This window comes from Leucopleurus acutus (genome assembly GCF_964270905.1).
Source record: "Leucopleurus acutus genome assembly, chromosome: 4".
NCBI lineage: Eukaryota > Metazoa > Chordata > Mammalia > Artiodactyla > Delphinidae > Leucopleurus > Leucopleurus acutus.
The window spans coordinates 118741653-118757410 of record NC_139146.1 but is presented as its reverse complement, the minus strand read 5'-3'; positions in this window follow the sequence as shown (position 1 = coordinate 118757410).

Below are 15758 nucleotides of genomic sequence, written 5' to 3'. Positions count from 1 at the left end.
AATTAGTTCATGTGTAGCCATTTTTAGATTCCACCTCTAAGTGATATCTTATGATGTCTCTTTCTGTCTGACTTATGTCACTGACAATGATCGCCCCTAAGTCCACCCGAGTTGCTGCAACTGGCCTTATTTCATTGATTTCATGGCTCATTAACATTCCACTGTACATAAGTACCACATCTTCTTTATCCGTTTTTCCTTCCAAGTACATTTAGGTTGTATCCAAGTCGAGGCTCTTGTAAACAGAGATGCACTAAAAGTTGGGTTCTCTGTGTCCTGTCGAATTTTGTTTTTCCCAAGACATACGCCCATGAGTGGAAGTGCCATATGCTCTGTAGCTCTGTTTTTTAGATTTTTTAGGAAACACATTTCTCCAGAGTTGCCGTTAGCAATTTACGTTCCTAGCGTCAGCGAAACAGGGCTCCCTTTTCTCCACGCCCTGTCCTGCTTTTCTGGTTTTAACACTTTGTGATGATGGCTGATCTGACTGATGCAAAGTGTTGATTTTCATTGCCCGCCTGTTTGGTTGGCAAAAAAGGGAGTATGCATTTTTCCTGAATATATTCAGAAAAAATGCATACGCCCTTTTTGGCCAAATGGATCATTGGTGTAGTTCAGCTGCTTTTCATGTGCTTTAACTGCGAGTCCAATCTACCTCTTGAAATCCCTCTCCTGCAGTTCTGCCTTGCTTTCAAGTCCTTTTCGATGACTTACCTCACGACATTTTTCGATGATAGATATCCTTTACAACCCTGCCGGTTTGAAAATTGCAGGGCCCTGAGGTGGAGTTTTCATATTTTGTGGGGAACAGGCCACAAAACAGCAGCATTGCTTCAAACCCTATTCTGATTCCAGGGGCAAGGTGAGCCTTTGGTCAAATCCTCTTCCTTATTGGAATTAGAGTGGCATATGCCTGTTGAAAAACCTAGGGCTTGTCTCTTATTGGTTCCCCTCATTGGGCTTCATTCACAAGACAAATTCCAAACTGTGTGAAACAGGATGTTGAAGGTGCTAATTTCCCCAAGTGGAGAGATTGTTAGAAAGAGGCTCGAGGGGGGAAGCCGACCACCAAGAGATGAGGAGATGAGGTGTCTTTTCCAAACTCTTCCTGGTCACACAGTGTACCATACTCTGGGTGTCCAATGCATCTTTTAGTTGTAGGATGAGTCCCCTGCCCCTGGAAATTTGGGACCTATGGAAGGGGGACAAAGCGTATTACTGTAAAGAGGCTGCATTTGCAGACCCATCCTCACCAAGCCTCTCAGCCCCACGAGTGTCCAGCCTTAGGTCCCATCCAAACTCTTGGTCTAGATGTGTTCATTTGAGGTTGCATCACAGCCCCTGAACGAATTCTGTAAGAACTTGTAGGAATTTATCTCTCACTCACTGTCTTTGTTTTTGTGTGTGTGGGGTTTTTTTTTTGGAATTTATTTTTATAATGAGGTGTAGCTGATTTTCAGTGCTGTTTCTTGCTGCTGTACATCCACTTGATTCACTTACAGAGAGACATCAATAAATTCTTTTTCTGATTCTGACCAGTCATATATAATCTTTTCCAGTGTGTTGTGTGCTGAGTCCAGTCCTTTGAGCTTTAGAGTAAGCCTTGTTGATTGCCTATGTGGTCTATGGAACGATATCTGTGCTCATTTCAAACTCCTGGCTTATGCCTCACCTCAACCGACCTTTGCACTCTAGCAGTCATAAGTGTGTTTTCTAAATGTGTGATTCTGTGTCTCTTTTGACATTTAGGTCATGTGTCGCAATTTTGATATTCCACCTATAACATATCTGATGATAAGTCTCAATTTTATGTCTGACTTATGTCACTGAGAATGATTGTACCTAAGTACCCCCGAGTTGCTGCAACTGGCCTTATTTCATGGTTGAGTTATATTCCATTGTACATAAGTATCACATCTTCTTTATCCATGTTTTCCTTCCAAGGAGATTTTGGTTGTATCCAAGTCGTTGAAGAAGTTCTGTCCCTTTCCATGTGCTTTTGAGGTGAGACCAATCTCCCTCTTGAAATCCCGTTCCTGCAACTCTGCCTTGCTTTCAAGTCCTTTTTCGTGACTTACCTCCAGGCATTTTTCCACGTTAGGTATCTTTTACAATGCTGCAGGATTGTGAATTGCAGAGCCCCTGAGCTCCACTTTTCAACTTGTTTCTTTGGGAACTGGCCACCAAACAGCAGGATTGCTTCAAGCCCTATTCTGGTTCTGAGGGCAAGCTGAACCTTTGGTCAATTCCTCTTCCTCATTGGAAATTAGAGTGGCATGTGCCTGTTCAAAAACCTAGGCGTTCTCTCATTGTTCCCCCCGTTCCAGTTCATCCTCCGGACAAATTCCAAAGTGTGCGAAAGAGGGTGTTGAAGGTGCTGACTTCCCCAAGTGGGGCAATTGCTAGGAAAGAGGCTGGAGGTGGGAACCTGATCACCAGGAGATGAGGAGATGAGGTGGTTTTCTCAAACTCTTCCCTATCTGATGGTGTACCATCCTCTGGGTGTCCCATGCATGTTTTAGCTGTACGAAGGGTGGCCTGCATCTGGAGATTTGGGACCCATGGAATCAGGACCAGGCAGTATTACTCTAAAGGGGCTGCATTTGCTGACTCATGCTCACCAAGCCTCTCAGCCCCACGAGTGTCCTGCCTTAGGTCCCATCCAAACTCTTGGTCTAGATGTGTTCATTTGAGGTTGCATCACAGCCCCTGAACGAATTCTGTAAGAACTTGTAGGAATTTATCTCTCACTCACTGTCTTTGTTTTTGTGTGTGGGGGGGTTTTTTTGGAATTTATTTTTATAATGAGGTGTAGCTGATTTTCAGTGCTGTGTTTCTTGCTGCTGTACATCCACTTGATTCACTTACAGAGAGACATCGATAAATTCTTTTTCAGATACTTACCAGTCGTATATAATCATTTCCAGTGTGTAGATTGTGCTGAGTCCAGTCCTTTGAGCTTTAGAGTAAGCCTTGTTGATTCCCTATTTGGTCTATGGAACGGCATCTGCTCATTTCAAACTCCTGGTTTATACCTCACTTCAACTGACCTTTGCACTCTAACAATCATAAGTGTGTTTTCTAAATGTGTGTTTCTGTGTCTCTTTTGTCATTTAGTTCATGTGTAGCAATGTTGATATTCCACCTATAACTGATATCTTATGATAAGTCTCTTTTTCTGTCTGACTTATGTCACTGAGAATGATCGTACCTAAGTACACCTGAGTTGCTGCAACTGGCCTTATTTCATTGATTTCATGGTTGAGTTATATTCCATTGTACATAAGTATCACATCTTCTTTATCCATGTTTTCCTTCCAAGGAGATTTCGGTTGTATCCTAGTCGAGGCTCTTGTAAACAGACCAGCACTAAACGTTGTGGTGCCTGTGTCCTGTCGAGTGTTGCTTTTCCCAAGATATACACCCATGAGTGGAAGTGCCGAATGCTCTGTAGCTTTGTTTCTGAGATTTTGGGGGGAAACACAATACACTTCTCCAGAGTGCCGTTGGCAATTTACCTTCCCACAATCACTGTAAAAAGGCTCCCTTTCTCCATGCCCTATGCTGCATTTCTGGTTTTTACACTTTGTGAGGATGGCCTTCGGAATGCTGTGAAGTGATATCTCTTTGTAGTGTTGATTTGCACTGCTCGCCTCTTTGGTTGTCGAAAAGGCACATATGTGTTTTTCCTGAATATGTTCAGGAAAAACACATACGCCATTTTTGGCCAATGGCATCGTTGAAGAAGTTCTATCCCTTTCCATTTGCTTTCATGGTGAGTCCAATCTACCTCTTGAAAACCCCTTCCTGCAATTCTGCCTTGTTTTCTTGTCCTTTTTCATGACTTACCTCAAGGCATTTTTCCAGGATTGCTTCCAGCCCTATTCTGGTTTTGGTGGTGAGCTGAGCCTTTGGTCAATTCCTCTTCCTGATTGGAAATTAGAGTGGCATGTCCCTGTTCAGACACCTCGGGCTTGTCTCTCATGGTTCCCCCTCTTCCCCTTCATCCTCCAGACAAATTCCAAACTGTGTGAAACAGGATGTTGAAGGTGCTGACTTCCCCTGGTGAGTAGATTGTTAGAAAAGAGGTTGGAGCACCCGAGCACCAGGAGATGAGGAGATGAGGTACCTTCTCCAAACTCTTCCTGATCAGACAGTGTATCATCCTCTGTGTGTCCCTTACATAATTTAGTGCTAGGAAGGTTCCCCTACACCTGGAGATTTGGGACCCTTGGAATGGGCCAGGCAGTATTATTCTAAAGGTGCTGCATTTGCTGGCCCATCCTCACCAATTTTCTCACTCCACGAGTGTCATCCTTAAGTCCCTTCTATCTATGGGTCTAGATGTGGTCAATCCAGGGTGCAACAGAGACCCTGAGGGAATTCTGTAGGAATTTCTCTCTCTCACTGCCTTTTTAAATTTCTTTTTGTAATTTATTTTTATAATGGGGTACAGCTGGTTTTCAATGTTGTGTTTCTTGCTGCTGTACATCTTCTTGATTCACTTACAGAGAGATCTCAATAAATTCTTTTTTAGATCCTTACCAGTCGTATATATTCTTTTCCGGTGACTAGAGTGTTGTGAGTCCAGTTCTTTGAGCTATAGAGTAGGTCTTGTCAATTAGCTATTTGGTTTGGAACCGTATCTGTGCTAATTTCAACCTCATGGTTTATGCCTCACCCCACCCCACCTTTCACCTTTAGCAGCCATAAGTGTGGTTTCTAAATGTGTGATTCTGTTTCTGTTTTGTAATTTAGTTCATGTGTAGCCACTTTTAGATTCCACTTATAAGTGATATTTCATGATAAGTCTCTTTTTCTGTCTGACTTATGTCACTTAGAATGATCGTACCTAAGTCCACACGAGTTGCTCCAACTGGCCTTATTTCATTGATTTCCTGGCTGAGGTATATTCCATTGTCTGTAAGTACCACATCTTCTTTATCCATTTTTTTCCCCAAGGACATTTACATTGTCTCCAATTCGAGGGTCTTGTAAACAGAGCAACACTAAACTTTGGGGTGCTTGTGTCCTGTAGATTTTTGGTTTTCACAGGATATACGCACATGAGTGCAAGTGTTGTATGCTCTGTATCTCTGTTTTTAAAATTTTTTAGGAAACACAATACACTTCTGCAGCCTGGCCGTTGGCAATTTACATTCCCACCATCAGCGTAGCAGGGTTCCATTTTCTCCAAGCCCTGTCCTGCAATTTCTGGTTTTTACATTTTGTGAGGATAGCCCTTCTGACTGATTCGAATTGATACCTCTTTGTAGTGTTGATTTGCATTGCCAGCCTGTTTTGTTGGCCAAATAGGGCGTATGTGTTTTTCCTGAATATGTTCAGGAAAAATGCATACGCCCTTATTGGCCAACTGCATTATTGGTGAAGTTCAACCACTTTTTCATGTGCTTTAATGGCTAGTTCAATCTACCTCTTGAAATTCCTTTCCTGCAGTTCTGCCTTTCGTTAAAATCCTTTTCCATGACTTACCTCAAGACATTTTTCGATGATAGGTATAATTTTAAACACTGCAGTGAATTGCAGTGCTCCTGACCTCCATTTTTCAACTTGTTTCTTTGAGATCTAGCAACAAAACAGCAGGATTGCTTCAAGCCCAATTCTGGTTCCAGGGCAAGGTGAACCTTTGGTTAATTCCTCTTACTAAATGGAAATTAAAGTGGCATTTTCCTGTCCAAACACCTAGGGCTTGTCTCTCATGGTTCTTCCCCTTCCCCTTCATCCTCCAGAAAAATTCCAAACTGTGCGAAACTGGATGTTGAAGGTGCTGACTTCGTTAAGTAGGGAGATTGTTCGGAAAGAGGCTGGTGGGGGGAACCTAAGCACCTGGAGATGAGGAGATGAGGTACCTTTTCCAAACTCTTCCTGATCAGACGGTGTACCATCCTCTGGGTGTGACAGGAATGTTTCAGCAGTAGGAAGGGTCCCCTGCAAGCAAGGGGAACACCAGGGATCTTTCCAAATCAGTGTCTCCCAGAAGCCCAAAACTGGGGAAATTTTAAGCTATGGGTACATTCATGTATGTTCATGAAGGGCCTTGGGCAGTAGGCAGAGTCCAAGTTTTAGATGATTGAGGTTCAGAAGCGGTCACCATCGGCCTCCCTTAAGTTACATTTTATCTGGACTTGGTAGATGATGTAGATATAGATATCTGTTTTTTCAGATTCTTTCCCTTTATAGGTTATTACAAAATATTGACTGTAGTTCCCTGTGCTATGCAGTAGGCCCTTGTTAATTATCCATTTTATACATAGCATTGTGTATGTGTTAATCCCCAAATCTTAAATTATCCCTCCCCGCACCTTTCCCCTTTGGTAACAGTAAGTTTCAAGATTTTATATTCCTCAGAAATGGGGGAGCTGAAAGAATGGTATCATTTTCAAAGGAAAAGTGTTCAAAAGAAGATTGAAGCTTCAGCCAAGATCATTAGATGTACATCCTTGGAAAACAATCACTTAATTTCTCTAAACTTGACCTGACAAATAAGACAATAACCCTCCACTGACCTTGCTTGTAATAAAGTGATGGAAATATCAAATGGAAGTGTTAGAAATATCTTATTTTACATGAGCCTTAGACACTGCTCTGCATTCCTTACAGTTTGGTTCACACATCTGTTCACTGAAGTTACAATGTTCTCAAATTCTGTTACTGATCCTCCAGAGTGGGCCCCAACAAGGGTCCCCCTGCCCAGTGTCATTGGAGTCAACAGATCAAGACTGAGTTCGGTTCAGAAGCAAAGGAAACTTTATATTTTGATCAGAGAATGGAGAGGTGAGAGTGTGCACTGGCCTGCAGGCACCAAGTCGGCCTGCATGCTGTCACTGGTGTGGCTCCATGGCCCTTCCTCTAGGCTTTCAAGTCCTTGCACACATTCAGGTGTTTTACCTGGGAAGGGTGGGAAAAGTTCAGCAGCAGCTGGCCTGGAGCTCAGCTCACATTTACTCAGAGATGCCTTGGCACGGTCCGCCAGCTTTGCAAAGAGGACGCTCCTTGTGGGGGGTGCTGCTGGCTTCATGGGAGACGATTCCCCACCTCTGACCAACTTCAGAATTGTTTACCACTGGAGCAAGTGCCCTGATAGGGTTTTCCTCTGTATAACTGGTGGGTTCTGGTATTTTTTCTTTTTCCTTTTTTGGTTCAAGGTAGATTTTATTCCTCTTTTTTGTATTTATAGGTATAAGCATGGTAATAATTCATTCATATAAATACATCTATGCGAAGGGAAGAACTTTTTTTCTGTTTTATTTTTTATAATTTTATTTATTTTAATTTTTGAATTTTATTTTTTTATACAGCAGGTTCTTATTGGTTATGTATTTTAAACTTATATGTGTACACATGTCAATCCCAGTCTCCCAATTCATCCCACCCCCACCCCCACCATGGCTTTCCCCCCTTGGTGTCCATACGTTTGTTCTGTACATCTGTGTCTCTATTTCTGCCCTGCAAACCAGTTAATCTGTACCATTTTTCTAGGTTCCACATATATGCATTAATATACAATATTTGTTTTTCTCTTTCTGACTTACTTCACTCTGTATGACAGTCTCTAGATCCACTGACATCTCTACAAACGACCCAATTTCATTCCTTCTTATGGCTGAGTAATATTCCATTTTATATATGTACCACATCTTTATCCATTTGTCTGTCTGTGGGCATTTAGGTTGCTTCCATGACCTGGCTATTGTAAATAGTGCTGCAATGAACATTGTGGTGAACGTGTCTTTTTGATTTATGGTTCTCTCTGGGTATATGCCCAGTAGTGGGATTGCTGGATCATATGGTAATTCTATTTTTAGTTCTTTAAGGAACCTCCATACTGTTCTCCATAGTAACTGTATCAATTTACATTCCCACCAATAGTGGAAGAGGGTTCCTTTTCTCCACACCCTCTCCAGCATTTGTTGTTTGTAGATTTTCTGATGATGCCTGTTCTAACAGGTGTGAGGTGATACCTCATTGTAGTTTTGATTTGCATTTCTCTAATAATTAGTGATGTTGAGCAGCTTTTCATGTGCTTCTTGGCCATCTGTCTTCTTGGAAGAAATGTCTATTTAGATCTTCTGCCCATTTTTGTATTGGGTCATTTTTTTTTAATATTGAGCTGCATGAGCTGTTTGTATATATTGGAGATTAATCCTTTGTCCATTGATTCATTTTCAAGTATTTTCTCCCATTCTGAGGGTTGTCTTTTCATCTTGTTTGTAGTTTCCTTTGCTTTGCAAAAGTTTTTATGTTTCATTAGGTCCAATTTGTTTATTTTTCTTTTTTATTGCATTACTCTAGGAGGTGGATCCAAAAAGATCTTGCTGGGATTTATGTCAGAGTATTCTTCCTATGTTTTCCTCTAAGAGTTTTACACTGTCCGGTCTTACATTAAGGTCTCTAATCCATTTTGAATTTATTTTTGTGTATGGTGTTAGGGAGTGTTCTAATTTCATTCTTTTACAAGTAGCTGTACATTTTCCCTAGCACCACTGATTGAAGAGACTGTCTTTTCTCCATTGTATAGTCTTGTCTGGTTTGTCATAGATTAGTTGACCATAGGTGTGTAGGTTTATCTCTGTGCTTTCTTTTTTTCTTTTTCCTTTTACACCTTTATTGGAGTATAATTGCTTTACAATGGAGTGTTAGTTTCTGCTGTATAACAAAATGAATCAGCTATACATATACATATATCACCATATCCCCTCCCTCTTGCATCTCCCTCCCACCCTCTGTATCCCACCCCTTTAGGTGGTCACAAAGCACTGAGCTGATCTCCCTGTGCTATGTGGCTGCTTCCCAGTAGCTATTGATGTTACATTTGGTAATGTCTATATGTCTATGGCACTCTCTCACTTCGTCCCAGCTTACCCTTCCGCCTCCCCGTGTCCTCAAGTCCTTTCTCTACGTCTGTGTCCTTAATCCTGTCCTGCCCCTAGGTTCTTCTTAAACGTTTTTTTTCTTTAGATTCCATATGTCTATGTTAGCATATGGTATTTGTTTTTCTCTTTCTGACTTACTTCACTGTGTAGGACAGACTGTAAGTCCATCCACCTCACTACAAATAACTCAGTTTTGTTTCTTTTTATGGCTGAGTAATATTTCATTGTATATATGTGCCAGATCTTCTTTATCCATTCATCTGTCGATGGACACTTAGGTTGCTTCCATGTCCTGGCTATTGTAAATAGAGCTGCAATGAACACTGTGGTACATGACTCTTTTTGAATTATGGTTTTCTCAGGGTAAATGCCCAGTAGTTGGATTGCTGGGTCGTATGGTAGTTCTATTTTTAGTTTTTTAAGGAACCTCCATACTGTTCTCCCTAGTGGCTATATCAATTTACATTCCCACCAATAGTGCAAGAGGGTTCCATTTTCTCCAATAAATGCCTCTCTAGCACTTATTGTTTGTAGATTTTTTGATGATTGCCATTCTGACTGCTGTGAGGTGATACCTCACTGTAGTTTTGATTTGCATTTCTCTAATGATCAGTGATGTTCAGCATCCTTTCATGTGTTTGTTGGCAATCTGTATATCTTCTTTGGAGAAATGTCTATTTAGGTGTTCTGCCCATTTTTGGATTGGGTTGTTTGTTTTTGTGATATTAAGCTACACGAGCAGCTTGTAAATTTTGGAGATTAATCCTTTGTCATTTGCTTCATTTGAAAATATTTTCTCCCATTCTGAGGGTTGTCTTTTCATCTTGTTTATGTTTTCTTTTGCTGTGCAAAAGCTTTTAAATTTCATTAGGTCCCATTTGTTTATTTTGGTTTTTATTTCCATTTCTCTAGGAGGTGGGTCAAAAAGGATCTTGCTGTGATTTATGTCATAGAGTGTTCTGCCTATGTTTTCCTCTAAGAGTTTGATAGTGTCTGGTCTTACATTTAGGTCTCTAATCCATTTTGAGTTTATTTTTGTTGTTATGGAGTATTCTAATTTCATTCTTTTACATGTACCTGTCCCGTTTTCCCAGCACCACTTACTGAAGAGACTGTCTTTTCTCCATTGTATATCCTTGCCTCCTTTGTCATAGATGAGTTAGCTGTAGGTGCGTAGGTTTATCTCTGGACTTTCTATCCTGTTCCATTGATCTATATTTCTGTTTTTGTGCCAGTACCATATAGTCTTGATTACTGTAGCTTTGTAGTATAGTCTGAAGTCAGGAAGTCTGATTCCTCCAGCTCTTTTATTTCCCTCAAGACTGCTTTGGCTATTCGGGGTCTTTTCTGTCTCCATACAAATTTTAAGATTTTTTTGTTCTAGTTCTGTAGAAAATGCCACTGGTAATTTGACAGGGATTGCATTGAATCTGTAAATTGCTTTGGGTAATATAGTCATTTTCACAATATTGATTCTTCGAATCCAAGGACATGGTTTATACCTCCATCTGTTTATATCATCTTTGATTTCTTTCAGCAGTGTCTTATAGTTTACTGAGTACAGGTCTTTTACCTCCTTAGGTAGGTTCATTCCTACGTATTTTATTTTCTTTTTTTGCAGTGGTGAATGTGATTGTTTCCTTAATTTCTCTTTCTGATCTTTCATTGTTAGTGTATAGGAATGCAAGAGGTTTCTGTGCATTAATTTTGTATCCTGCAACTTTACCAAATTCATTGATTAGCTCTAGTAGTTTTCTGGTGGCATCTTTAGGTTTCACTATGTATAGTATCGTGTCATTTGCAAACAGTGACAATTTTACTTCTTCTATTCCAGTTTGTATTCCTTTTATTTCTTTTTCTTCTGATTGCTGTGTCTAGGACATCCAAAACTATGTTGAATAATAGTGGTGAGAGTGGACATCCTTGTCTTGTTCCTGATCTTAGAGGAAATGCTTTTAGTTTTTCATCATTGAGAATGATGTTTGTTGTGGGTTTGTCATGTATGGCCTTTATTATGTTGAGGTAGATACCCTCTATACCCACTTTTTGGAGACTTTTTATCATAAATCGGTGTTGAATTTTGTCCAAAGATTTTCCTGCTTCTATTGGGATGATCATATTTTTATTCTACAATTTGTTAATATGGTGTATCACATTGATTGATTTGTGTATATTGAAGAATCCTTGCATCCCTGGGGTAAACCCCACCTGATCATGTTGTATGATCCTTTTAATGTGCTGTACAATTCTGTTTCCTAGTATTTTGTTGAGGATTTTTACATCTATATTCATCAGTGATATTGGTCTCTAATTTTCTTTTTCTGTAGTATCTTTGTCTGGTTTTGATATCAGGGTGATGGTGGCCTCATAGAATGAGTTTGGGAGTGTTCCTTCCCCTGCAAATTTATGAAGAAGTTTGAGAAGGTTGGGTCTTCGGTATTCTCTAAATGTTTCACAGAATTCACCTCTGATGCCCTCTGGTTCTGGAGTTTTGTTTGTTGGAAGATATTTAATCACAATTTCAATTTCATTACTTGTGATTGGTCTGTTCATATTTTCTATTTCTTCCTGGTTCAGTCTTGGAAGGTTATATATTTCTAAGAATTTGCCCATTTCTTCCAGGTTGTCCATTTTATTGGCATAGAGTTGCTTGTAGTAATCTCTTAGGATGCTTTGTATTTCTGTGGTGTCTGGTGCAACTTCTCCTTTTTCATGTCTAATTTTATTGATTTGAGTCCTCTCCCTCCTTTTCTTTTCTTTTTTTTTTCTTTGGTGGTACGTGGGCCTCTCACTGTTTTGGCCTCTCGCATTGATGAGCACAGGCTCTGGATGCGTAGGCTCAGCAGCCATGGCTCATGGGCCCAGCCGGTCCGCAGCATGTGGGATCTTCCCAGACTGGGGCACGAACCCGTGTCCCCTGTATCGGCAGGTGCACTCTCAACCACTGTGCCACCAGGGAAGCCCTCTCTGTCTTTTTCTTGAGTCTGGCTAAAGGTTTATCATTTCTGTTTATCTTCTCAAAGAACAACCTTTTAGTTTTATTGATCTTTGCTATTGTTTTCTTTGTTTCTATTTCATTTATTTCTGCTCTGATTTTTATTTCTTTCCTTCTACTAATTTTGGGTTTTGTTCTTCTTTCTCTAGTTCCTTTAGGTGTAAGGTTAGATTGTTTATTTGAGATTTTTCTTGTTTCTTGAGGTAGGCTTGTATTGCTATAATCTTCCCTCTTGTACTGCTTTTGTTGCATCCCATGGGTTCTGGATCATCATGTTTTTGTTGTCATTTATCTCTAGGTATTTTTTGATTTCCTCTTTTATTTCTTCAGTGATCTCTTGGTTATTTAATAACGTATTGTTTAGCCTCCATGTGTTTGTGTTTTTTAGTTTTTTACCCTGTAATTGATTTCTAGTTTCATAGCCTTGTGGTCGGAACAGACGCTTGCTATGATTTCAGTTTTCTTAAATTTACTGAGGCTTTATTCATGACCCAAGATGTGATCTATCCTGGAGAATGTTCTGTGTGCAGTTGAGAAGAACATGTAATCTGCTGTTTTAGGATGGAATGTCCTATAAATATCAATTAAAACTATTTGGTCTATTCTGTCATTTAAAGCTTGTGTTTCTTTATTAATTTTCTGTCTGGATGATCTCCATTGGTGTAAGTAAAGTGTTAAAGTCCCCTGCTATTATTGTGTTACTGTCGATTTCCTCTTTTCCAGCTGTTAGCAGTTGCCTAATGTATTGAGGTGCTCCTATGTTTGGTACATATATATTTATAATTGTTATATCTTCTTCTTGGATTGATTTCTTGATCATTATGTAGTGTCTTTCCTTGTCTCTTGTAACATTCTTTATTTTAAAGTCTGCTTCATCTGATATGAGTATTGCTACTCCAGCTTTCTCTTGATTTCCATTTGCATGGAATATCCTTTTCCATCCCTTCATTTTTAGTCTGTATGTGTCCTTATGTCAGAAATGGGTCTCTTATAGACAGCATATATATGGATCTTGTTTTTGTGTCCATTCAGCAAACCTGTGTCTTTTGGTGGAGCATTTAATCCATTTACATTTAAGGTAAATATCGATATGTATGCTCTTATTACTATTTTCTTAATTGTTATGGGTTTGTTTTTGTAGATCCTTTTCTTGTATTTCCGACTTAGAGAGGTTCCTTTAGCATTTGTTGTAGAGCTGGTTTGGTGGCGCTGAGTTCTCTTAGGTTTTGCTTGTCTGTAAAGGTTTTAATTTCTCCATCGAATCTGAATGAGATCCTTGCTGGGTAGTGTTCTCTTGGTTGTAGGTTCTTCCCTTTCATCACTTTAAATATATCATGCCACTCCCTTCTGGATTGTAGAGTTTCTGCTGAGAAATCAGCTGTTAACCTTATGGGAGTTCCGTTGTATGTTATTTGTCATTTTTCCCTTGTTGTTTTCAATAATTTTTCTTTGTCTTTAATTTTTGTCAACTTGATTAGTATGTGTCTCAGCATTTTTCTCCTTGGGTTTATCCTGCCTGGGACTCTCTGTGCTTCCTGGACTTGGGTGGCTATTTCCTTTCCCATGCTTGGGAAGTTTTTGACTATAATCTCTTCAAATATTTTCTCGGGTCCTTTCTCTCTCTTCTCCTTCTGGGACCCCTATAATGCAAATGTTATTGCATTTAATGTTATCCCAGAGGTCTCTTAGGCAGTCTTCATTTCTTTTCATTCTTTTTTCTTTATTCTGTTCTGCAGAGCAGTGAATCCCACCTTTGTGTCTTCCAGGTCACTTATCCATTCTTCTGCCTCAGTTATCCTGCTATTGATTCCTTCTAGTGTATTATTTATTTATTTATTTTTGCGGTACGCAGGCCTCTAACTGTTGTGACCTCTCCTGTTGTGGAGAACAGGCTCCAGATGCGCAGGCTCAACGGCCATGGCTCATGGGCCCAGCCGCTCCATGGCACGTGGAATCTTCCCGGACTGGGGCACGAACCTGTGTCCCCTGCATCAGCTGGTGGACTCTCAACCACTGCGCCACCAGGGAAGCCCTCTAGTGTATTTTTCATTTCAGTTATTGTATTGTTCATCTCTGTTTGTTTGTTCTTTAATTCTTCTAGGTCTTTGTTAAGCATTTCTTGCGTCTTCTTGATCTTTGCCTCCGTTCTTTTTCCAAGGTCTTGGATCATCTTCACTATCATTATTCTGAATTCTTTTTCTGGAAGGTTGCTTATCTCCACCTCATTTAGTTGTTTTTCTGGGGTTTTATCTTGTTCCTTCATCTGGTACAAAGTCCTCTGCCTTTTCATTTTGTTTGTCTTTCTGTGAATGTGGTTTTCTTTCCACAGGCTGCAGAATTGTAGTTCTTCTTGCTTCTGCTGTCTGCCCTCTGGTGGATGAGTCTATCTTAGAGGCTTATGCAACCTTCCTGATATGAGAGACTGGTGGTGGTTAGAGCTGGGTGTTGCTCTGGTGGGCAGAGCTCAGTAAAACTTTAATCCGCTTGTCTGCTGATACATGGGGCTGAGTTCCCTCTCTGTTGGTTGTTTGGCCTGAGGCGACCCAGCACTGGAGCCTACCTGGGTATTTGGTGGGGCTAATGGTGGACTCTGGGAGGGCTCATGTCAAGGAAGACTTCCCAGAACTTCTGCTGCCAGTGTCCTTGTCCCCACGGTGAACCACAGCCACCCCCCGCCTCTGCAGGAGACCCTCTAAAACTAGCAGGTAGGTCTGCTCAAGTCTCCTATGGGGTCACTGCTCCTTCCCTCGGGTCCTGATGTGCACACTACTATTGTGTGCCCTCCAAGAGTGGAGTCTCTGTTGTGACTCTACATCTCTGAGTGGAGTTGAGACTCTGAGACTCTGAGTGGAGTCTCATAGACTCTGGTCTTGTGAAGCTTTGATGCTTTGTGGTTGTGGAAATACTATAGGCGATGGTCCACAGCAGGTGTAGCTAATGCTGTCACTGGAGGTGGTGAAGCCAAAGATCTGCAGTTCAGACTAAAGGTGCTGATGTACATACAGGACAAAACCATCTCATGTGAATGTAGTTCAGGCACGTTTAACATAAATACAGTCATGTTAATGCCTATCATCTTCTATCTTGTGTCTCCCCTCAGGGACCCCCTCCTCAGTTCCTGAGGCTCCTGTAACTCATGTACAGGCGAACGGAGAGTGGGCTCTGTCCAGTCTGAGCCCTGAGTTACCCTGTGTGTATCTTAGGATACTTTGTATTTCTGTGGTGTCTGTTGTAACATCATCGTTTTCATTTCTGATTTATTTGGGCCCTCTCTTTTTAAAAAAACATACTACTATTGTCTTTTATTCTTTACAGAAGCTTAATAAATGTTTGATCTACTACCCTTACTCTATGTATACTTTTTGCAGTGAGATTTTTACTTTTGTTTGTTTTCTTGTTACTATCAATAATTACTGAGACTTCTTTTAAGCTTAAGTAAATTCCTTCAACATTGCATATAAGGCTGGTTTATTAGTGATGAACTCTTTTAGATTTTGCTAGTCTGGGAAACTGTTGATCTCTCCTTCAATTCTTCTTTTTTTTTCCCATAAATTTATTTATTTTTGGCTGCGTTATGTCTTCATTGCCGTGTGTGGGGTTTTCTCTAGTTGTGGCAAGTGGAGGCTACTCTTTGTTGTGGTGCACGGGCTTCTTATTGTGGTGGCTCTTCTTCTTGTGGAACATGGGCTCTAGGTGCTCAGGCTTCAGTAGTTGTGGCTCGCAGGCTCAGTAGTTGTGGCTCATGGGCTCTAGAGCACAGGCTCAGTAGTTGTGGCACACAGGCTTAGTTGCTCTGTGGCATGTGGGATCTTCCTGGATCAGGGCTCGAACCTGTGTCCCGTGCATTGGCAGGCAGATTCTCAACCACT